The sequence below is a fragment of the Bos mutus genome, chromosome 12 (assembly GCF_027580195.1).
Source record: "Bos mutus isolate GX-2022 chromosome 12, NWIPB_WYAK_1.1, whole genome shotgun sequence".
Lineage (NCBI taxonomy): Eukaryota > Metazoa > Chordata > Mammalia > Artiodactyla > Bovidae > Bos > Bos mutus.
The window spans coordinates 20,471,459-20,495,015 of NC_091628.1; positions in this window are offsets into that span (position 1 = coordinate 20,471,459).

A 23,557-nucleotide genomic window follows, 5' to 3' on the forward strand; every position below is an offset into this window, starting at 1 on the left:
ATTTCCTACTCCAGGACATCTTCCCAACCCAGGGATGGAAATGTGTCTCTTGGGTCTCCTGCACTGGCAGGCACATTCTTACCACTACCAACAATCTCAGGGAGATTCCCTCTAGAATTTTTCCCAGCCAAATGCTACATATCATTATTGTATTCATTTTTCTACACAGTCTATTTCTGTCCCAAACTTCAGAGAACTGAAGCCTGAAAATCTCCAGCACAGGCATTTTCTTAAGCTGAGATGGGCGTCAGAGGAAACTATGAGCCCCTTGATATTGTAGTAAATGTTATGGGATATACGCTTTAGCATGGTTTAGTTTGCTGTGGGAGGGGGATTGTTTTTTTTCTTTCTTTCTTTCTTTTTGAGGAAGAAAATGTTCATGGCTTTATCAGATGTTCAAAGAGATCTGTGATACAAAAAAATGTTTAATGTTGACATCCTGCTCTAGAAAAATAACCATGACTTTTAAAATGTAACCAGGAAAAGACATTATAAATGTATTCTTCTTGAGCACATCCTCCGCCTGTGACATTCTGCCAGGCACGGTGGTGAGATGGTCTCGAATATGTAGGCACATCTACACTTTACATCTGTGGAGTGCTGATGAAACAGTTCCCCAGATGTTAATTGATGGCATCCTTGTGGCTTCCTCAAGAAAGAAGCATCCTTTCCACCAACATCATTATGGGTTCTCAATTCACAAATGAGAAGATGGGCCTGGAGGGGTCAGGAGACTTGGTGAAGGTCTGATCAGGCGAGTGAGAATAGTCTTTAAACCCGGCGCCCCAGCTTCGAACGCAGAGTGCTGGTCCCCTGCTGTTTGGTTCTCAGAGCCCTAAAGGCATGCACTTCAAGGTCTCCTGGGTGTGCGTGTCGGGGGTCTCTACCTATCCCACGTCTCTGGCTTTACACAGGCACAGTATCCAAGTATCCAGGATGGACAGGAGCTGACAGAATTCCTTCTCTGAGAAATCCAGGGTCTATGACCCCACTGCCTTTCTCGGTAGCTTGTTCCACTGGGCTTTATGATGATACTCAATCCACATGGATTGAGACAAAGTTTAAATAGATAAACAATGAAGTCTAGAGACTTCCCTGGTTGCCCAGTGGTTAAGACTCTGTGCTTCGACTGCAGGGGCACAGGTTCGATATATCTGGTCAGAGATCAATCCCAAATGCCGCTCAGCAAGGCCTAAACAATTTTTTAAATGAAATCTAATCTCTATTATACTCAGAATGTCATAAGAACCTAACCTCTATCTTCATGTATATTCTCCCCCACTGTACCCCTGCCTCCCGGATGGATTCTTCCTGAAGTCCAGACTTGGGAGGAAAATGGAGAGACTATTAAAGCGACATGACTTGGCAAGCACTTCATGAATACCAGGGGCAGATGGAAGAAGCAGCATGACCCAGCCAGCTGACTGTCCCACTTCCTGCCCCACACCAGCCACCTTCTCACCGGAGCTCCCACTGAGGGGGTCGAGGAGGGAATGCTCTCTCCCTGCAAACGCACTTGTCATCTCTGCTCAAGAAAATTCATCCCAAGAGGCAACTGCTTTTACATCATATTCAATTTCTCATGGCCTCACTAGAAGGAACGGATGGCCTTGTAAAGAGAGTTTTGAGATCTGAAACTAGGCATCACAGACAATTCTTCCCTTGCAATGGAGAACACTGGGCATGCACCTAGGTGGAGAACGGGGAAGGGCCTGCATCCACACCCCCGGCCCAGCCCCTCCACACCATCCCCACTGTGGACTGGGAAACAGCCCACTGTTCTTGGAAACCAAACCTGCTCTCTGTGCAGCTAGCAAGAGCCTTGAGGCTTGGCCAGGGCCCCAGAGACTCAGCATAAGGCAACTTGTTATAAGAAACGTTGCTTTATTCCAGAATTCCTCAAACCCAAAGGGCAGCATCCCAGCACAGGGCAGATCAGCCCAGAAGGACCTGCTCTGTAGCATTGCTGAGAGATGGCAGCTGTGGGCAGGAAGGGTGTAGGAGGATGATTAAGCTTCTCTCTGCTCCCAGGGGAGCCTCATTTGTGCTGCTGGGCAATGCTCTCGGCCTGGTGGGCAGGGCAGGGAGGTAGGGAAGAATGAGAGCATGGGCCTCGCTCAGATGTGATCTGACTCCCAGATCTGCCACTGACCAGCTTGGAAACATTACTTCAACTCTGAGCTTCAGTGTTCTCATCTTCATGACACAGGTTAAGTAGACATTACCAATGTCATGGAGTTTTTGGTCATGATTAAATGAGGTAATACAGAAGAGCACTTAACAGGGAATATTTGCTCAATCAAAAGTAGCAATTAAAACTTTTATAATAAAAGTATGATTATTACTACTTCTATTTTATAGCACCCAGGTGCCAAACTATTGTTCCAGGGCAAATATTTTGCATTCAGGCCTATCATCCTTCAATATTTGTAGAGATCAAAGGCCCAGATGGACCACCCTTAATAATGATGAGCTTAGAAATCGGCAGGTTAGTCTGCTTCCCTGAATGATGCTGAGCTTCACTTCCTGAGAGACTAGTTGTCCTGAGCAACCTGCCTGCACAGGGCCAAGCATGCCATCCCTCCGAGTGAGCCCTTAATCCCTTCCCTCCCCGACAAGGGGCTCCTTGGCTATTGTCAGGGTAGGATCAGGGATGATCCCAGTGGGACTCGCATCTCAAAGTGGTTGATTCTTCAGCCCCACCAGGCAACTGCGATTTCTCTAAAGAATCCAGAGTGAAAGAAAACACTCTGTATGCTCGCCCCGCGCCTGGAGATCCCCTTGGCTGTATCCTCGACAGGAAAGCCATTCTGAATGGGCATTTCCCAAAAGGCAGGCTAAAAACAAAAAGTGGAAAAGAGGCAGGAGGGGGAGGGGATGGAGAGGAAGAAGGGAGAAAATGAGAAAAGGAAGAGATCGAATCGTCTGTGCTGAATATTTAATAGAGGGTAAGATTACAAAGTTCGACAACATGTATCCCGTGTCATGCCGGTCCATTTGCACAGCCTGCTGGAACATTCTGCATTCTGGTTGTGCTGTGAATTGTGAGGGAAAGAATTTCCCCAGGAGACCAGCTCCTCTGGCTCATGCAGTGCCTCTGGGCCTGTGTCCAGTGGAACACAACCCTCCGGGGGTCAGAGCCCGTCCTGTCCCGCTGGGCTCGGTCCTCTACCTATGGAGACAGACACAAAATGCCAACAGGTGGCTTCACTGTTCCTTCTTACTTTAACATGCTTGGAAATCCTTTAAAAGTGTGCCTGTAAGTAAAAAGAAATGGCAACCCACTGCAGTATTCTTGCCTGGAGGATTACATAGACAGAGGAGCCTGGCAGGCAACAGTCCCTGGGGTCGCAAAGAGTCGGACACGACTTAGCGACTGAGCATGCAAGTAAACATCAGCTCCTCCGAAGTTCACAAGACTAAAAGAAAGCGACATGGTGCCTAAGGCCACGGAGGGTTGGTGGCTGTACTTGTGTCCCACCCTGAAAGGCACAGCCTCAACTTGGAAACTGCCATTAATGGAACGCAGAGTGGGCACATCTGCGGGAGGGTGGAAGGGGGACTCAGCTGGATTAAGACTACGGGCAAGTAGTGAGAAACAGGGCTGGAGAAAGCTGGAGTGGGGAGTGAAGGTGGCATCAGGCACTTAAAGGAAACTTGGAGGCCACACCATCTTTTGGGTTTAATTTTGGGTTTAATTCAACAGAATATTCTTTGTCAGAGTCTCCCTTACACGACTTAGAAAGACTGCCCTCTCTAGGCCCGGCCAGCAGTCCTTACTGGCTCCCTTGGCCGGATCCCCTGGAGCAGTGCACAACCCCTACAACTGTATATGACAACCCTGACTGGATAAGAACTTAGAGTGGAAGATGGTGTGGTAAAAGGGATTTTCAGAAAATTCCATTTAGAAACCTTAAGTAGGAGCTCTGTCAGATTTAGGAAAAGTGAGGGCTTCACTTCTCTCTTACCATGTATAATCCACCCTGAGACTTAGTGGTTTAAACTCAGCAATCATTTTATTTGCTCACAATTCTACAGTTCATCTGGACTGGTGATGGGCATGGCGGTGGTACTCCCATGCCTGCATTCAGCCGTGGGCAGGCTGGGACTGGGTTCAGCTGGGGAGCTGGGACACACAAGCCTCTCCTCCACATGGTCCCTCCAGCAGAGTGGCCAGAATTCTGCCTCAGTTTCTCAGGGCTTCCAATAAAGCAAAGGCAGAAACTGCCAAGCCTAACGGCTTAAGACGGGAAAGAGCACCATGTTCTCCTGCTTCTTCATACTGTTAATTAAGTCAATCACAGGACCAGCTCAGCAGGTAGTATGAGAACCAGTAAGCATGGCTCACTGGGGCCACCAGTGGGACAGGCTGCCATGGTCTGCTGGGGAGCTGTGGTAACCATCCTTGTAGAAGGATGAGGCTCTCATCGGAGGGCAGCCAGTGAAAGGGTTCTCTATAAGAGCAACCCCCGAATCATTTATATTTGGCTCAGGGTGTATTATATATCCCCAGGGGCCCAACCAGACCCAAGGTCCACAGTGTTTTCTAGGCTTCTTGGCAAATATCAGATTGGGTGAGAGACTTCCCAGAGATTCTTGAGAATTGTAGCAACTTCTTACCAACCTTTATAGAAAAACCACCCCTTAGGGGTTTCAGGCTGTCCTTCCAGATCTTTCTGTAACCTCCCACCTGCTTTCCCTCCCCCAGTTTCTTTTCATGGCGTATAAACCCCCAAACCCTGTATTAAGCCTCTATTCCTCTGAACAGAGCCTTCCTTTCTCTTTTCCTAAGAGTTAAATGGAAATTCTTGCTTTTATTCATACTCCAAAGAAACCTGTTACCTCAGCTCACAGGAAAACCCTCTCTGTGAGATTTGCTATCTTTGTCCTCCTCAAGTCTTGGCTGGAAAGAGGGGTGACGTATCGCTTCAGGCTCTGAAGAGAGCCTGGTCTCTACTCAGTGACAGCCTCTCTCCTGGGCAGAGGTGCTGGTCTGTCTTTGTGACAGCTAAAGGAGGAACAGGTGTAGCTAGAGGCAGTCCGTCTTTCAAGGTTTGCCAAGACGATGGGCCAACCTTCCAGAGTGCCTGTCCATCCTGACCTGTATTTGCTGACTAAATTCTCAGCTCCCGGACCTGCCCCTTCCAGCAAAGCATATTATTTCCCTCTCCATGGAATCAGAGCAAAACTGCTACTGTGCATCAGATATGGATGCCAGGTTGAATCAAGGTCTCAGGGCAGAGACTGCACTGTTCAAGAATGCATGTTTCATCTCTAAACCCTTTAACTCCCTTTGAGTAGAAAATGGCTGTAACCCAAACAGCTGATGGAGAGGAGCCTCACATCTCTGCCACAGGGCTGGGTGGATTAAGTGATGACAAGAAGTGAATATTGAAAAATGTCCAGATTCAGCAGGATTCTCGGTGTTTGTATGGAACTGGGTCACTTCAATTGCTGTTACAGAATCCCAGTCTATCTACATACAGCCTTCAGGCTTATCTTTTTAATCAATCAACAAATATTTACTGGAGGTGACTTGGTACTCATCACTGTAGACTCTATGGGGGTTTTCCTGTGGCTGCTCCTTCTCTGTGTCCTTCATAATTTCCTCTTTCTCTGTCAGTCATTAAATAAGTACAACCACACAGTGCGATTAACTAATGCTTACTGAGCTCTTGAAAGGTGGAAACTGGGATTTCTTTCATTCTGCTGAGCATGCAAGTCTTAAAAGTTCCACCAGAGGGCAGCACCTACACACACGCGCCCAGATCTGGGCAGTACAGACAGCAAAGCGAAAATGATTCACACTGATGGACGCTGATGTAATAAAGGTGAGCGAAAGTTAGACGGAAAGGAAACCTGTCTGAATGAGTGAGTGCGTCCAAATTTTCTGTCTGTGCCTGTATAAGTGGATGGAGCTACATGTGTTTATTTACATCTTGTAAATTTCGACAAAGGCATAGTCACCTACCTTATGCCAGAAATTGTGCCTCTTGCTTTTTTCTAATTTTTTAATTTTTTTTTCTTTTAATAAGGAATAATTTGTACTTTATATAAAGACCAGGAGAAGGCAATGGCATCCCACTCCAGTACTCTTGCCTGGAAAACCCCATGGACAGAGGAGCCTGGTGAGCTGCAGTCCATGGGGTCGCTAAGAGTCGGACACGGCTAAGCGGCTTCACTTTCACTTTTTACTTTCATGCATTGGAGAAGGAAATGGCAACCCACTCCAGTGTTCTTGCCTGGAGAATCCCATGGACGGAGGAGCCTGGTGGGCTGCCGTCTATGGGGTCGCACAGAGTCGGACACGACTGAAGCGACTTAGCAGCATATAAAGACCAGTGCCTGAAATGCATGTGTCTTCACACATAAATGGGCTTCCACAGGTGGCGCTAGTGGTAAAGAACCCGCTGGCCAATGCCAGAGACGAAAGAGTCACAGGTTTGATCCCTAAGTTGGGAAGATCCCCTGGAGGAGGGCATGGCAACCCACTCCAGTATTCTTGCCTGGAGAATCCCCTTGACAGAGGAACCTGGTGGGCTAAAGTCCATAGGATTACAAAGAGTCAGATACAACTGAAGCGACTTAGCACACATAAGCATTTCCCTCTAATTTTGTTAACCCCACTGAATTGGCTAAAGCATCCTTCCTGTTAAAAATAACATAAAAAATAGAGTAATTGTATTCAGGGAAAAATTCGAATAATCTGGTGATGAGAGGAGGACAAGGGAGAGGATGTTCAAATTACTTATTGAAGTTAAGACAGTTCTGAATTGAGCTACAGTTTTTTAAAGCCCTACGACAGAGCGGCTTCACTTTCACTTTTCACTTTCATGCATTGGAGAAGGAAATGGCAACCCACTCCAGTGTTCTTGCCTGGAGAATCTCAGAAATGGGGGAGCCTGGTGGGCTGCTGTCTATGGGAGCAGACACGGAGTCGGACATGAGTGAACCAACTTAGCAGCAGCAGCAGCAGCAGCTTTTAATCCATTTGTTAAATTGTCCACATGCACCCAAGATTCTCTGCTGCTTTACTTGCAAAGAGCAATGTATTTGCAAATGGGGCCTGGGGACGGTGCTGGAAGCTCTTTGCAAGGTTTAAAACTGAGTCTTGTAAGAGGGTTGGCTTCACTGTCCTGGCCTGGGAAGTGGTCTCTAGGGTGCAGAGGGCCAGAGAGGACAAGAGGAGACTGCCAAGGGGGTTCTGGCCCAAGATTGGGGTGAGCTGTTGCTGGTATTGTTTGATAGACAAAAACCGAGGCCATATTGTTGTGACTAAGGAGGAATCTGGTAGGGACAGAGTGCTAGGTGCCTGGGGGGGCGGGGTGGTTTACAAGATAAGAGGGGGCGGGAAAAGGAGGCAGGTGGGAAATTGTAGACACCTCCTGAAGGAATAACAGGCAACGGCTAGAGAGTTCAAACCATGTGCCAGGCATCGGTCTAGGAAATGCATGGAGTCACTTACTCCTGACAGCAGCGATAAGGTAGATATGAACTCCTGAAAATGCCACTAGAGGCCTCCTCCGTTTGGCTTCCCTGTTTTCAGCCCGGTAACCTAGGCAGGAAACCAGCCACCTTCCGTCTTGGGGCTCAGCCCCCAGGACAGCGGGAAGGGAGGCAATGACGTGGAGGGGGTGGGTGGGAAGCCCAGGCCAGTGCCGGGGCCACAGTGGTCCCTGCCCCAGACGACACACAGACCAAGCCGGCCCCACCGTCCAGGGCGGAGGGGAGGGGATGGGAAATGTGCTACTGCCTCGCCCACATCTATACCCCTGCAGCAGCCTCAGCCAACTCCTCATTTGCAAACCTCTAAGCCCTCCTTCCTAGGATCCTTCCCTTTCTGCTTGGCCAGATCCCCAGGTGATGGAAGAGTCCAGAAGTCTAGCCCCTGACTCTGGGGCAAACCAGAGATGAGCTTTAACGCAGATGCCTCCACTTCCAAAGTCGCCCGAGGTGGGGAGACCTGTGTTCTGGGAACCTGGGCCAGGGTTGCGAGCTGGAGGAGATGGGCTTCTGGCCCACCGGTGCCCCTGGCCAGGGCAAAGGTCCCACTTCCCCTCCCCCAGCCCACTGGTGCCCCAGGGCCTGGCTGGCTCACCCCGCCCCCACCCCCTCGGGGTCAGCCCCATCCATAGCCCCTTTTCTTCCATCTCATGTGGCCGCACAACCACCCTGGGTGTATTTTGTTCCTTCGACTGATAGGAAGACGTAGGTGACACTGCAGCGCGCTCCCCAATAAACGGCGAGGGGAACCCAGATCATTTTGAACCCAGAGCCCAGGCAGGATGTGCCCTCCAGAGACCCAAGTGCTTCTGTTATCTTTGCATTTGCAGACCAGAACCCAGGGCTCGATACACAGTTACTGAACTCCTCAGATTCTGAGTCATAAGCATTGGGAGTGAGGGATTGGGTCAGTGTTCTTCCTAAGGGCTGTCAGCATGCAGCAGCGTGTATGCTCAGTCATGTCCAACTCTGTGATGCCTCTGTCCGCGGGATTCTCCAGGCAAGAAAACTGGAGTGGGTTGCCATTTCCTCCTCCAGGGGATCTTCCCCACCCAGGGATCGAACCCAGGTCTCCTGCATCTCCTGCGCTGGCAGGCGGATTCCTGACCACTGAGCCACCTGGGAAGCCCCAAGAGCTGTCAACTAAAGCACAGCAGTGACACGCGGCTTCCCAGAAGGCTGCCTGCTGCAGAAGGCGCTGGTGATGAAGTGGGTCCAGGGCCTCACCCCAGGGCCTTTGACAGGCTCCCCAAACCCCCAAATGAACCTCAGGCAGCCCAGAGTTGGTACCCACCAGGGGAGAGGACCACCTCGAGAGTATAGGGCACACAGAGACAGACTCCTCACTGGTCCAGGGATGGGTGGGATGGGGAGGCCTGGAGGGGTGTGAGGCCAAGGGTGACCCACCCAGGGGCCGGGTCCCCAGGGCTCAAGAGCGAGGCAGCTGAGAGTGCATTCTTGCCATCTTCCTTCACCCAGAAAATGAGCGGCAAACTTCCACTGCCCAGGTCCTTGCTGCTCCCAACTCCTCCTTTGAGGGCAGCCCAGTGGCAAAGAGGACCCCTCAGGGGCTTGATGTGGGGGGAGGGAGGAGAGCAGCAAGAGCCAGGCCCCAGGGCCCGTAAGAGAGAAGATGTGAGTGTGTGTCTGTGTGTCTGTATGTGTGTGTCTGTGCATACGTAACACAGCCTCGTTCACTCATGGCCCTTGGTTATCCTGAAAACTAAATGGAGTGTGTGTGGAAATCAAATGAACAAATTATTTAAGGATCAATCATAAATGGTATATGTGCTTATATAGATTGGTTAGCCAAAATTATGCCTCAAATTAAACTTCCCTTTTAACAGTTACATAGTACTCTGAGCCACAGATGTATCAGGACTTATGTAATCAACAGTGTCCTCGACCGCCCCCCGTACCCCTAGGTCCCCCTCCTCCCTGCTCTCTGCCCCTCATTCTCAGGGAATGTAAGTAGACTGAGGGCAGGCCCTGGAGGGGAGCAAAGGCAGGGACCCTTGAATCAAACTTCATGTTCACAAAGGGTCTTGGAAAAAAAGCCCCTGATAGGACTCTCAAAAGCTGTAAGGCACCCAGTGCTACAGCCTGAATTGTGTCCCCCCTCCCCAAATCCATATGCTAAAACCTGAGACCCCTGTGTGAAGGTATTAGGAGGTGGGGCCGTTGGGAGACAATTGGTTCAGAGGTTGGAGCCCTCCGGACAGGATTAGTGTCCTCTAAGAAGAGACACAAGAGATCTGTCTCTCTCCTTTATGCGAGGACTCAAGTCTGCAAGCCCGGAAGAACACTATCATCAGGAACCAGGCTCGCCAGCACTTTGTTGCGGGATTTCCAGAACTCTGAGAATCGAATGTCTGTTGTTCAAGTCACTCGGTCAGTGTTGTTCTGTCTTAGCAGCCCGAGCTAAGAGGCCCACCGATAAAGCGACACCCACACAACAGAAAGATGCTCACTACACAACTTGATTCTTGTGGCCCATTGTCAGACACCGCCTAAACGCCAATACCCCTAAACAGTGTGTTATGATTCCACACTCTTAGAAACCCTGTTATTATCTTGTAAACAGCATGATCATCTTGCATCACACACCTGGGTGTGTGTTTGAAAGCATTCATTTGTTAAATCCAAACATGTAAAAGGCACCCTGATTTCTTCATTCATTTTAGAATGTCTAAATTGTGTAAGAGGTCTTCCTCTTTTGACACCCAGGGCATCTAACAAGTGAATGTCTGCAGAAGCAAGACCTCTGAGACCCCCCACCACCACTTGAGACAACACAGGACCCTGGTGTGCATCAGAGGATTTCCCACTTTTTTTACATTTGTGAGCTATGTTCCATCTGAACAAAACAAGCCACGTGTGTGCCCTCAGGTATAAACTGAAGTGCCCCTTGCCAAGGTTTCTGGGTCTCTCCTTAACCTCAGTGTACGCCTTGCCATAAGCGTCACCTGAACAGATCTCTCCGCTTGCAGTGGTCCACTCTGACCTTCTGCCTGTGTGAAAGGTCACGGTGTTTGCTTGGCTTGTATCCGTCTCAGAACGTCTCGCTGGAAGCAGTGAAACACGGTGGCAGCTGCCGCAGGTGGTGGGGGGACCCCGAGGAGCTTTGTCACAGACGTGGACACCCTTTCTTATCTGAAATGCGAGAGAGGGGCCTCAGATTCAGCACTGCTATGGAGCAAACTCAGTCCCGCTAGGGGATGTCCATGGCCCGGCTCTGCCCTGTGCCCCATGAGAGGGAGCAGGGCTGCGAGGTCAGTACCGTTATATGCCTGGCCTCTACTTACTCATCTGTAAGCCTGGGGAGGGGGCGGGTAGAAGGGGCCGGGTCCCCAGCCTCAGGTGCACCATGGGATCCCTGGAGAGCTGTCTGCCCCCTCTATCTGTGCCTCCTCTTGGACCAATTAAATCAGAACCTCTGGGGTGAGGTCTGGGCCAAGGCTCCGAACTAAGCGCACACAGGCTCAAGGATACCCCACCCCCGCCGCCATCACTGATGACGGCGATCCCTGTGTGGCCCTGAACTCTGGGAGAAGCTGGGCCCTCCTCTGCCTCCTGCCTCTTCTCTCCTAATAACGGGGTCCCGGAAAGCAGACGGGCTTGCAGTAAATGGAACCAAGCGCATGGAAATAAACAGCACTTGAGAACGCTGTGCACTGGCAGAGTGCCTTGGCCCCACTACGATCTCCATAACCCCCCGTGGTAGACTTTGCGGCTCTTATGACTTCTAGTGGGGTGGCCACGCCAGGGGCCCGCAGACAGGAGTCTTCACTGGCCTTTTCCACTGCCCCCTCCCAGCCCTTGGGCTCAGGCCTCTCCCTCCTCGATGCAAAGGTTGGAGCTCCTCTTCCAGGGGGACGCCATACCAGACGCCAACCCTGCCCAGGGGAGAGAAGACAGACATGCAAACCTACTGCATCAGAGCACATGAGCTGAGCACTGGGAAGCCAGCCTGCAGGCTGCCAGGAAGATAGAGAACAATGCTGTCGGTTGCAGGTAAAGGCTTCTAAAAATCTCAGTACAAGTCAGGGCAGGAGACATTTAAGCTGAGAGCTAGAAGCTAAGAGCGGGCAGGCCCGTGAAGCTCCGGGAGACTCACAAATGGACAACGGGCTGCATGGATTCACCACGGGTCTTGCTTTGCTGTTGTTCAGTCGCTCAGTCGTATCTGACTCTTTGCGAACCCCATGCACTGCAGCGCATCAGACTCCCCTGTCCTTCACCGTCTCCTGGAGTTTGCTCGGTATCCCTTGTGAAGAGAGATACAAAACTCTGTAACAAAATATTAGGCAGTAAAACACAATACTATATGAAAAGATCAGGTAGAGTTTATCCCAAGAACGTAAAGTTCAACGTTCAAAAATCAAACATTGTATTTCACAAACATTCAAAAATTAAACACTGTATTTCACATATTGAAAGATGTTGCTCAGTTGTTAAGTTGTATCTGACTCTTTGCAACCCCATGGACTGCAGCACATCAGACTTCCCTGTCCTTCACTATCTCCCAGAGTTTGCTCAGTCTCATGACCATTGGGTCAGTGATGCTATAGAACCATCTCATCCTCTGTCGCCCCCTTCTCCTCCTGCCTTCAATCTTTCCCAGCATCAGGATCTTTTCCAGTGAATCGGCTCTTCGTATCAGGTGGCCAAGGTCTCGGAGGTTCAGCTTCAGCATCAGTCTTTCCGATGAATATCAAGGGTTGATCTCCTTTAGGATTGACTGGTTTGATCTCCTTGCTGTCCAGTGGATTCTCTCCATGGGCCCCATTAGGATATAAGATGGCCACCCACAGACTTGGTCTGTGGTGTATGTGTGTGTGAGCTCAGTCGTGTCCAATTCTGCAACCCCATGGACTGTAGCCCACCAGACTCCTCTGTCCCTGGGATTTTTCCAGGCAAGAATACTGGAGTGGGTTGCCACTTCCTCCTCTGGGGATCTTCCTGACCCAGGGATCGAACCCGTGTCTCCTGCATTGGCAGGCGGATTCTTTACCACTGAGCCACCAGGGAAGCCCACTGTGGCATATGAGAAGGAAAGAAAGATTTCTTTCCTGCCACATGGTGGGGCTTCTGGCTTACTGACAGGAATCCCACTCCCACAGGGGAGGACCTGCCTTAGGAAACAGGAGAGTAAAAACCCTTCTCCAGCTGAGGGTACAAATTCCCCGTAGACCTCAGGTGCCAGGGCTCCATTTAAGTGGGCTCCTCCCCTGGCGCTCTGGCCAGACCAGCCCTGACTGTCCCTGGCTGGCACAGCCATGCTATAGCTTCCCAAGGCTGAGGCTCCTGGGTTTCCAGAATCTTCCAGACTTCTCTGCAGGCTGACTACTCCTGACTCCTTTTATCTGGGAGAAGGCACAGCAAGCATCTTCCACACCCCACAAAGGAAGCTTCTTTCCTTTCCTTTGACAAAGAAGTTTCTAACTGTTCCTGCCCCCCCCCCTTTCCCCAACTCCCACCCCCACACATAGATTTACAGAGAAAGGCCAGTATCTTGAAGCTTTTGAATTGAGGCCTCCTTGGGCCCCACAGGAAGAGCTGGGCAGGAATTTCGACTAGGCAGCAAATTTCATTCAATAGCTGCAGTGGCAGCCTCCTGCTTTCCCACTAGATGGCGCCCTTGGTCTCTACAGCTCAGTTTCCATCATTTCATTTGGCTCTGAAACCTGCTCAGAAATTTTTTTTTACCTAGCAGAAAGCTTCTTTTACAGGAAGTGGCCATGGGCGAAAATCAGAGAAGCCTTTGCAACACTGGTTTCATCTGTATCTTCCTTAATTATCAAATATGATAAAGGTGAAATGTGCTCAGTCATGTGCAACTCTTTTGTGACCCCATGGACTGTAGCCCACCAGGCTCCTCTGTCCACAGGATTCTCCAGGCAAGAATACTGGAGTGCCATGCCCTCCTCCAGGGGACCTTCCTGACCCAGGGATCGAACCTACACCTCTTATGTCTCTTGCATTGGCAGGCGGGTCGTTTACCACCAGCACCACCTGGAAGCCAAATAAGGGTTAAAAAAAGGAAGTGAAGTCGCTCAGTCGTGTCCCACTCTTCGCGACCCCATGGGCTGCAGCCTACCAGGCTCCTCTGTCCATGGGGTTTTCCAGGCAAGAGTACTGGAGTAAGTTGCCATTTCCTTCTCCAGGAGATAGATCTTCCCGACCCAGGGGTTGAGTCCATGTCTCCTGCTTTACTGTCTGAACCACCAGGGAAGCCAGGTGTTTGCAAAAAAACCTAGCAAATCTGAAATAGAGATACTTGTGCAGTCAGCTAGAAACTGACTCCTCTAAATAGAGAGCCATTGGGAAAATGCCCCTGCCGGCTCTGCCCCTCGAGACAGCCCAGAAGCATTAACTCTGGACAATCAGGCTGAAAAAATCCTCTGGGTTGGTCACTGTCCCCATTTTGCTCGGTCAATGGCAGCCTGCTTCTGACTGACCAACCCCAGGTCACAGACACGCAAATGAATAAGACCAGGGAAAAACAAGGTAGTGAATCTTCTCAGACATTTTTGGGCAGAACTGAGGTGGTGTTAGGCATAACAAGAACAAAAGAGAGTCTGCATTTGGGATTTCTCTGTTGGTTCAGTGTTTAAGATTTTGCCATCCAACGCAGGAGATACAGGTTCAGTTCCTGGTTGGGGAGCTAAGATCCTACATGCCTCATGGCCAAAGAGCCAAAACATAAAACAGAAACGATATAGTAACAAATTCAATAAAGACTTTAAAATACCTAAAAAAAAACTTTTAAAAAGTCTACATTTTTGCACAAGAAACAGAACTCTCCAGAATACAGTACAATATTGGTATTTTAACATCGTTTTAGAACTTTGCCTGTATAAGCAGAGCCCTTAACAAGCAAAATCAAAATTTTGAAGTGTAATGTTTTCCTAGATACATGACAGTTTTAAAGAAACTTAAAAAAAAAAATTGGAAGCTAATTACTTTACAATATTGTGGTGGTTTTTGGCACACATCGACATGAATCAGCCACAGGTGCACATGTATCCCCCCCACATCTTGAATCTCCCCCCCACCTCCCTCCCGACCCCATCCTTCTGGGTTGTTCCAGAGCGCCAGCTTTGAGTGCCCTGCTTCATGCGTCGAACTTGCACTGATCATCTATTTTACATATGGTAATATACATGAAAGTGAAAGTCAATTAGTCATGTCCGACTTTTTGCAACCCCATGGACTATACAGTCCATGGAACTCTCTAGGCCAGAATACTGGAGTGGATAGCCTTTCCCGTCTCCAGGGCATCTTCCCAACCCAGGGATTGAACCCAGGTCTCCCGAATTGTAGGCAGATTTTTTACCAGCTGAGTCACGAAGAAAGCTCTTTTTGAAACGCTTTCACGGGGCGCCACAAGAGGTGTCATTGGCATGCTTTGAAAAGGATGGCTGGACAAAAGCACAGGCTAAACCTTGACTGATAAGCTTTTTATTTATTGGAAACCTGCCTGCAGGGACCGCTTACATTTCCCAGGGATGCAGGGCATTTTTACTAAGAACAAGTGGCCTTTGGGCACTTGGCCATTGGGAACACAAGCTCTTGGGATACTTGATCATCATATTTCACCATTTTTACTCACAGTTTACAGCCACAGGCGTCCTATCGCCTACTGGAAAAACTGAGGGGAACAGGTATTGGGCTTTGTTTTCATTACGTGCTGGGAGCAAGCTGAAGATAGTTTCTTAGGAAGTAAAATTAGAACTTCAGCCATTTGGAAAGGGGCTTTAAGTAAAGTGTTTGCTGAGGGATCTGGGGATGGATGGTGGTGATGGTGGCAGGACAATATGAATGTGCTTAATGCTGCCCAACTGTGCATTGAAAAGTGGTGAAGGTGGTAAATGTTATGTGTATTTGCCCACACCTAGAATGTTTCCATTAAATTTCTTAAAATGTACTTTCTTTAACACATTTCTCTGTCCTGATCACAAAGCATGCATGTGTGCACGCTTAGTCGCTTTTAGTCGTGTCTGGCTCTTTGTGACCCCGTGGACTGTAGCCCGCCAGGTTCCTCTGTTCATGGGATTCTCCAGGCAAGAATACTGGAGTGGGTTGCCATTTCCTCCTCCAGGGGATCTTTCTGACCCAGGGTTCAAACCCGTGTCTCTTGCATCTCCTGCACTAGTAGGCAGATTCTTATCACTGAGCCAGCTGGGAAGCCCTCTAAGTGCTGTACTACTTAACTCACAACCCCACAATATATATCTGCCAATACTACCCCCATTTCTGCAGATGCGGGAATTAGGCACAGAGAGGTCGAGGTGCTCACCTAAGGATACACAGGTAGGCAAAGCAGAGCTGGAACTGAAAACCCAGTCGCTCGGCAGAGCTTACGCTCCTTGGCCAAAAAGCCAGACAGACCAGGGTTAAAATCTTGCCTCACTACTTACTGTTATAAGATTTCTCCGAAAGTGAAGTGAAAGTTGCTTAGTTGTGTCTGACACTTTGCAACCCATGGACTATACAGTCCTTGGAATTCTCCAGGCCAGAATCCTGGAGTGGGTAGCCTTTCCCTTCTCCAGGGGACCTTCCCAACCCAGGGATCGAAGCCAGGTCTCCCGCATTGCAGGCGGATACTTTACCAGCTGAGCCACAAGGGTTTTCTCTAACCTACAAATTCACTTATAAAATGGAACAAAAGATACTCACCTTATAAGGTGATTGGAAAAGCTGGAGAAAAAAATATACATATCTATAGTTAGCTCAAAACAGGTACTTGATCAAAGGTAGTTACCACATTTGTTTGAAAACAAGAGAGAATCTGAAAGCCATTCAGTTCCTTTGTCCGTACATCTGGTGACGGGGTATGTTCCAGTTTTCCAGTGTTACTGCCTCCCTGGACCAACTCTCATTCAGACTGGTTCACTCCACTGTGAGGGAATGACTTATCTGTTACCTGGTGCCATAGGTGGGTGAGGGCAGTTTACGGCTTTCTGTGAGTATAAGAGGGGCCTTCTGCACAATTACAATTTCAATTCTCCTTAACTCTGGTGGAGCCCATGGACAGTACAGGGCACCATCATAGCCATACAGCTCAAATGTCCAGATCCGGGTAGAAAAGATTTCCAGCACCCCAAAGGCTTCCACTTCTTCTTCCCCATCAATTCCCACTGGCCCCCAAGAAGTGGCCACTGGTCTGACTTCTACTGTCTTAAGATAGTTTTGCCTATTCTTGAACTTCATGGAAGTGGGGTTTCCGAGCTTTCACTTCAGCATTTTCATGGATCTTCTCCAGGCAAGTGAACGAGAAACCTGAGGGCACTTTAAAATGTTGAATGAATAGAGTAGGCTTAGTAGAAGCCTCTGTGGGTCATCTAGTGAGAAATGTTCACTAAAATTCAGAAGTAGGCAATTAAACATTGACACCCAAACAAAGACCTTGCCAAGGGTTTGTAAGTGGCAAGGACGGGAAAAGAGGAAGGCTTATAGCCATAATAGTTCAAGAAATCTCAAGTCACTACTTTTTTTAATTTAGTTTTTTTTTGGCCCACATCTTCTGACATGTGGGATCTTAGTTCCCTGACCAGGGATCAAACCGGGTCTCCTGCAGTGGAAGTGCAGAGTCTTAACCATTGGACCAGCAGGGCAGTCTCTCATATCACTACTCTTAATGATATTACTAAGAATAACGGTTAAGGAAAACCCCAGCCTTTTCTACATTTACAATACCCCAGGCCTACAATGGACTTGGTGTATACTTTGCTTCAGTGAATAGGTTTTATTCCCACCCGTGTTGCAGACTGCTGTTCACTTGCAAAGTGGTATCTGACTCTTTGCGACCCCGTAACCTGCAGCATGCCAGGCTTCCCTGTCCTTCACTATCTCCCGGAGTTTGCTCAAATTCATGTCCATTGAGTCAGCGATGCCACCCAATCATCTTTTCCTCTGTCACCCCATCCTCTTCTTGCCCTCAATCTTTCCTAGCATCAGAGTCTTTTCCAAAGAGTCAGTTCTTCGCATCAGGTGGCCAAAGTATTGGAGCTACTGCATAAGTCCTTCCGATGAGTATTCAGGGTTGATTTCCTTTAGGATTGACTGGTTCGATCTCCTTGCTGTCAAGAGTCTTCTCCATCACCACAGTTTGAAAGCATCAATTCTTTGGTGCTCAGCCTTCTTTGTGGTCCAGCTCTCACATTGAACATCACTACTGGAAAACCCATAGCTTAGACTCTACGGACATTTGTTCACAAAGTGATGTCTCTGCTTTTTAATACACTGTCTATGTTTGTCATAGCTTTTCTTCCAAGGAGCAAGTGTCTTTTAATTTTGTGGTTGCAGTCACCATAAGCAGTGCTCTTGGAGCCCCCCAAAATAAAATCTGTCACGGATGGAAAAGCAGAAATTCAGGAAAGTTATGTAAGTTTCACAAGGTCCCCCAGGAAGGGCCAGGATTTGAACCCATCTCTGTCAGGTTCCAGAATCTGTTCTCAGCCATCAAGCTATCCAGAGATACGAGGCCAGTGGGATCCTGCCAAGAATGTCAGCTTTGACGATGGAAAGGGGTGGGTTTGAAGGCTGCCTCTTCCTCTCACTGCTGGCTAGCCAAGTAAATGACCTCTCCAAAAATCTCATGCAAGAAAAGAGCAGGGAGGGGTGACAATTCCTACCTTGCTGGTTTGTTGAAAGTCAAGTAATAATGTCTGTAAAGGGCCCACACAGAAGGCGTTCCACAAAGGTGGCTGTTATGGTGATTCACCATTCACCAGAGGCGATTTGCCCATGGTGATGCTCGTGGCTGCATATGACAGCAAGGTCAGCCCAGCCAAAGAAGCACCCGCTGCCCACGGTGAGCCTGGTGTTCACCTTCTGGTAGGGTCTGCCTTGGCCTGAAGTTCCCCTGTGACACTTTGCAGGCACGGCAGCAACTGAGCACACCAGCCAACAGATGGATCTGAAGAGCCTGAAGTAACCCGTCAATCCAATGAAACAACTGCTATTGATTTCTGGCTTTTCTTCCCTCCCCACTGGTTGTTTAACTGAATTGATGGGTGTTGGGTGGAATTGCACCAGCCAGTCCTTGTCGTGGTGTGCTGGAGACAAAACGATAGTGCTCCCCAGAAAATGAATGAACCTGGAGAATGTTCAAGCAAATGAATGTTGCCTGTGACAGTAGCTTTCCTCCCTGGCTCCTTCTGCAAAGGGAATTAGGAAGCATTTCAGGGGGCCCTCATTGCAAGTAGATATGCTGATAAGCTGACTCCCTTCCCATTTTCTTACGATTCCCAGGGACTGATTAGATGCCAAAACGAACCCACCCATCTCTCTCTCCCCACACCCAGACTTTTGCGGGTGCTGAGTTCCTGAAACCCTTGTGTTTTATATATCCCACCCCTGCCCCTACCCCAAATCATACAGATGAAGGCTGATTTTCAGCATTCAGTGAAAAATACAGGCTCTTGTGCAAGTCAACAGCATGCCAGCTCTTGGGGGTGATGATTCACACACCTATGATTGATATTTTCTTCCCCGGAGGTTGCTCTTTGTGGGTTTCAGACAGCACCATGCTTGTTTTCACTGACAGTGATGAAAAAAACAGATGTCAGGACGAGGATTGGAAGGGCGATGGGGGTGGGCTTAGGGGGGTGTAGAATGACAAGAATGGAAAGAGAGCCGAGTCCAGAGAATTCTGAAACCTTTTTTTTGAGTCGCTGAGCTCTTAAGCTTCTTCCAGCCTCAGGGAGGGATCAGCTAGGTGACCCCCTCCCCTTTCAGGAAATAGATTATAGTTGCATTTTTATTGACTTAAAAAAAAATCGATTTCTCTCTCTCTCTCTGAGTCTTTGCTGCTGTCATTAATCCCATTGTGATGCTGAGATCTCTGGGTTCTTGTAATTAGCAGCACAACTGAAATTCTCACATATAATGAAAGAGAAAAAGACCCTGAGGACCCGGGGTCTCGCTCTCGTACAGCACCATAAGTCAGCTTGGAATTTGCAATATATCTTTTGCATTTTTATGGATTTTATACAGACTGGATATCTCATTCCTGGTAACTCACACGTAATACAGCGTGACAAGAAGACTGGCTCGACACAATGCCAATTTTTAAGAATTTGATTTGCTCCTCCATATTGACATACTTTACAGTGAACAAAAGATAAGGCAGGAACTAAGCCCCTCTCACTAACGAGGAATTGTGAATTCAACTGTGAGACTGGAAAGCAGATTATTTCTCAGTGGTGTTAGAAGACCATCTCTTAAAATAGCAAGTGGGAAATGAATGGGAATATCCATAAGTGACTTTGAAAGAATAAAAAAGAACCTCTGAGCGAACTATTAATAGAAATAGAAAATTGCTTAATTTTTTAAAGTAGCTACTAAAGTGCTGCAGAGTGATACTCATATTGGTAGTCACCAAAGGTACTCTTTCTGAAATAAGGCAGAGGGCAAGAAAAGCTGTGGGCAGCACTTTTAGGCAACATTGAAGATCCTGCCAGCATAGTAAGATAAAGGAAAGAACGTCTGCAAGGACTGGGGATAAAGACACAAACTGGCAGCTTTCTCAGTTAATATGATTGTCCAAAAGCAAAACTCAAAAGAGATAACTTATAAATAAGTGGACTTAATAAGCAAGTTCAAAGAAACAAAGAACAAACCGGCCGTTTTCACAGTTAATATGATTATCCGGAAAGAAAACTCAAGACACAGCTTATAAGTGGACTTAATAACCAAGTTCCACACTGCTATCCAATATCAAAATCCATATGCCAGTATCTGTTAGCTTCCTATATCCAATTCATTTAGCCAGCAGATACTTACTGAACACTTACTATGTGCTCCAGTGCCATGAATCAAACACAAAGAGCCCTGCCTTCTTGAGCTCACCAGTCACTGAAACAATGAAATTGACATGAAGACTAGATGGTCAATGAAGCTGGGGTGCGGAGCCTTGTAAACATCCGGGTCCTGATCTCTGGGGTTCCCTGCATTCAATGAAATTTAGCAAGGTGTACACCTGCTCTTGGATAACAGAGACCCAGTGGAGTAGACAGAACTCAGACCAGCACAAGAGCCAAGTGTGACCTTTGTCTAGCAGACAAAATGATAAAAAAAAAAATCACACCCCTAAAACTTAATATGGTCTCAGTAATATTCAACTATTAAGCAATCCATATTTAAGTTTCCCTAAATGTCCTAATAAAAGTTCTTTATAGCTGCTTTTAAAAAATCTAGGATTCCGTTAACACTCAATAATTCATTTGCTTGTCATATTGTCTTGGTCTCTAATCTAGATGACAGGATGGAGGAATAAATAGGTTCACCTATGGGGACTGCAAGTCTTTGTGACACAAAATGACAGGAAAGTGACAAATGGCCTTTAAATTTTATTTTCACGATTAGAAAAGTCTCAGTGTTCCATTTATTTATTTTTCATCTTGTGGGTGGATATCTATTTTATATAAGCATAAATGCCTGATTGGGCCTCAACTAATCAACTCCATGGTGTTCTGATTTCACCTGGGTATGTTGGATGAAATCATACTTTTTCTAATTTGATCACTAGGCTTTGGGTGTACTGTACATCCTGATGTCTTATGGCTTTTAATTTTTTTGTCTCTGAAAACTCTGTACGCTCAGAGAAGCTTTCAAAATCATTTATCTTAAGCTCCCCAGCTGCTGCCTCTGAGTATGTGTGTCCAACTAGACGATGAAATTCCTAAGAACAAATCAAATCTGAGTTCTAAACCTTCACCTGGCTATATAATTCAGCCTTCTGATAGAATTTCCAGAGTGAAATGGGAAAATGGGACCCTTCATTGTGACCACCTACTATGTGTCGGATGCTCTGACACCTTATAAACATTAACTCCCATTTGTTATCTCTATTTCATAAATAGGAAAACACATTTGTGGGAGGTCCAGTTACTGATAGTAGGAGGCAAAGATAAGTTGTGTTTAGATTATTAGTGACTTAGATGAGCCATTTCTCAATGACTGGTAAAGTTTTATATGCCAGAAATTCCTAATTATCCCCCGGCAATCATCCTCCTTTCTCTCTCAATTTTAGTGAAACAAATGGTTTCCCCCAAATCAAGGTTACATTTCCCAGCCTTCCTTTCAGTGCAGTGTAGTCATGTAACAAATTTCTGATGAATGAGAAGTAGAAGTGACGTGAGCTTCTTCTACTTTGCTCCATTGAAAGAAAAGAGCTTTCCATTGGTCTATAGATCTTTTATTCCTGTTTGGATTACTGCAACTTTATAATATATTTTAAAATCAGGAAGTGTTATGCCTCCAACTTTGTTCTTCTTTCTTAGGATTGATTTGGCTATTTATGGTCTTTTGTGGTTCCACATGAGTTGTGGAATTTGTTTTCTATTTCTGTAAAAAAAAAAAAAAAAAACCTTTGGAATTTTTGTAGGGATTGCATTGAATTTGTAGATTGCTTTGGGTAGTATGAATGTTTAAACAATGCTGAGTCTTCTGATCCATGAACACAGATGGCTTCCCATGTGTTGCTCTTAATTTTTTCATCAATGTTTTATATTGTTTAGTATATAAATTTTTACCTCCTTAGTTTATTCCTAAAGAACAAAACATAGAGCCCAGAAATAGATTCACATGTATACGGTCAGTTAATTTTCAACAAGAGAGTCAAGAATGTACAATAGGGAAAGGATAGTCTCTTCAATAAATGTTGGAAAAACTGGATATCCACAAGTAACACAATGAAATTGGACCCCTGACCCATTTTTTATATATATATATACATCATAACCCATATCATATACCATAAAATCAACTTGAAATAACTTAAAGACTTAAATGTGAGACCTGAAACGATAAAATTCCTAGAAGAAAATATGGAAGGGAAGTTTCATAACATTGGTTTGGCAATGATTTCATAGATAGGATACCAAAAGCACAGGGGAAAAAAATGAATATAAACAAGGGTATGAACGTGAAAGTCGTGTCTGACTCTTGAGACCCCATGGACTGTGGAATTCTCCAGGCCAGAATACTGGAGTGGGTAGCCTTTCCCTTCTCCAGGGGATCTTCCCAACCCAGGGATCGAACCCAGGTCTCCCACATTGCAGGAGGATTCTTTACCAGCTGAGCCACAACAAGGGAGACTACATTAAACTAAAAAGCTTTTGCACAGCAAAGGAAACAGTCAACACAGTGACAAGGCAACCCACAGAATGGGAGAAAGTATTTGCAAATGATAGCTCAGATAGGAGTTAATGCCCAAAATACATAAAGAATCTGTACAGCTCAACAGCAAAACAAAACCAAACAATCCAGTTTAAAATCATTCCCATCACTAATCCATATTGTTCATGGTCCTATCCTGAATTTTGATCAGGCTCTACATGTTAGCACCCTCAGAATTCTACAACTCCTACAAAACGACGCTCCGGCTTTGATTTCTTAATTAGCTTCCGGGTGATAAGCTGAGTCTTAGCGGTTTCCTCGGGTCCACTGCTTGCTCCCTTGCTGAAAGCAAACAATGAGAGTGCAGTCATAGGGATCGAAGCTTTCTCAGCGCGGATGAAAAAGAAACACAACATTAGGAAAACGTTGCTTCTGATCTAATTACCCTTGCTTTGTCCTGATCACTTCTTTGTGATATCATCAGAATCCCCCAAGTTATTTCTAGATAGAAACGTGTACCTTTGGCTGAGGCAGCCTTTGATTTACTGAGTTCCTTCACCTGGCCAAGCAGCACACAGACTACAGAGCCCACAGGTTGATTAAAACACAATGGACCCACATCAGGAATAACCAAGGCACACATCAACATCCTGAAATCACACAGCTGTGTGTTGTGTCTGAAGGCGAGTGGCCTTCTCCACCACTTTTCCAGTGCTCCCTTCACAAGCTGTGAACTTAAGCCCCTAGAACTGAATTTCCATGCCTTGAATGATGGGCTTCCCTGGTGGTGCAAGAGCAAAGAATCTGCCTGCAATGCAGGAAAAGCGGGTTCGATCCCTGGGTTAGGAAGACCCCCTGGAGGAGGGCATGGCAACCCACTCCAGTATTCTTGCCTGGAGAATCCCTTGGACAGAGGTGCCTGGCA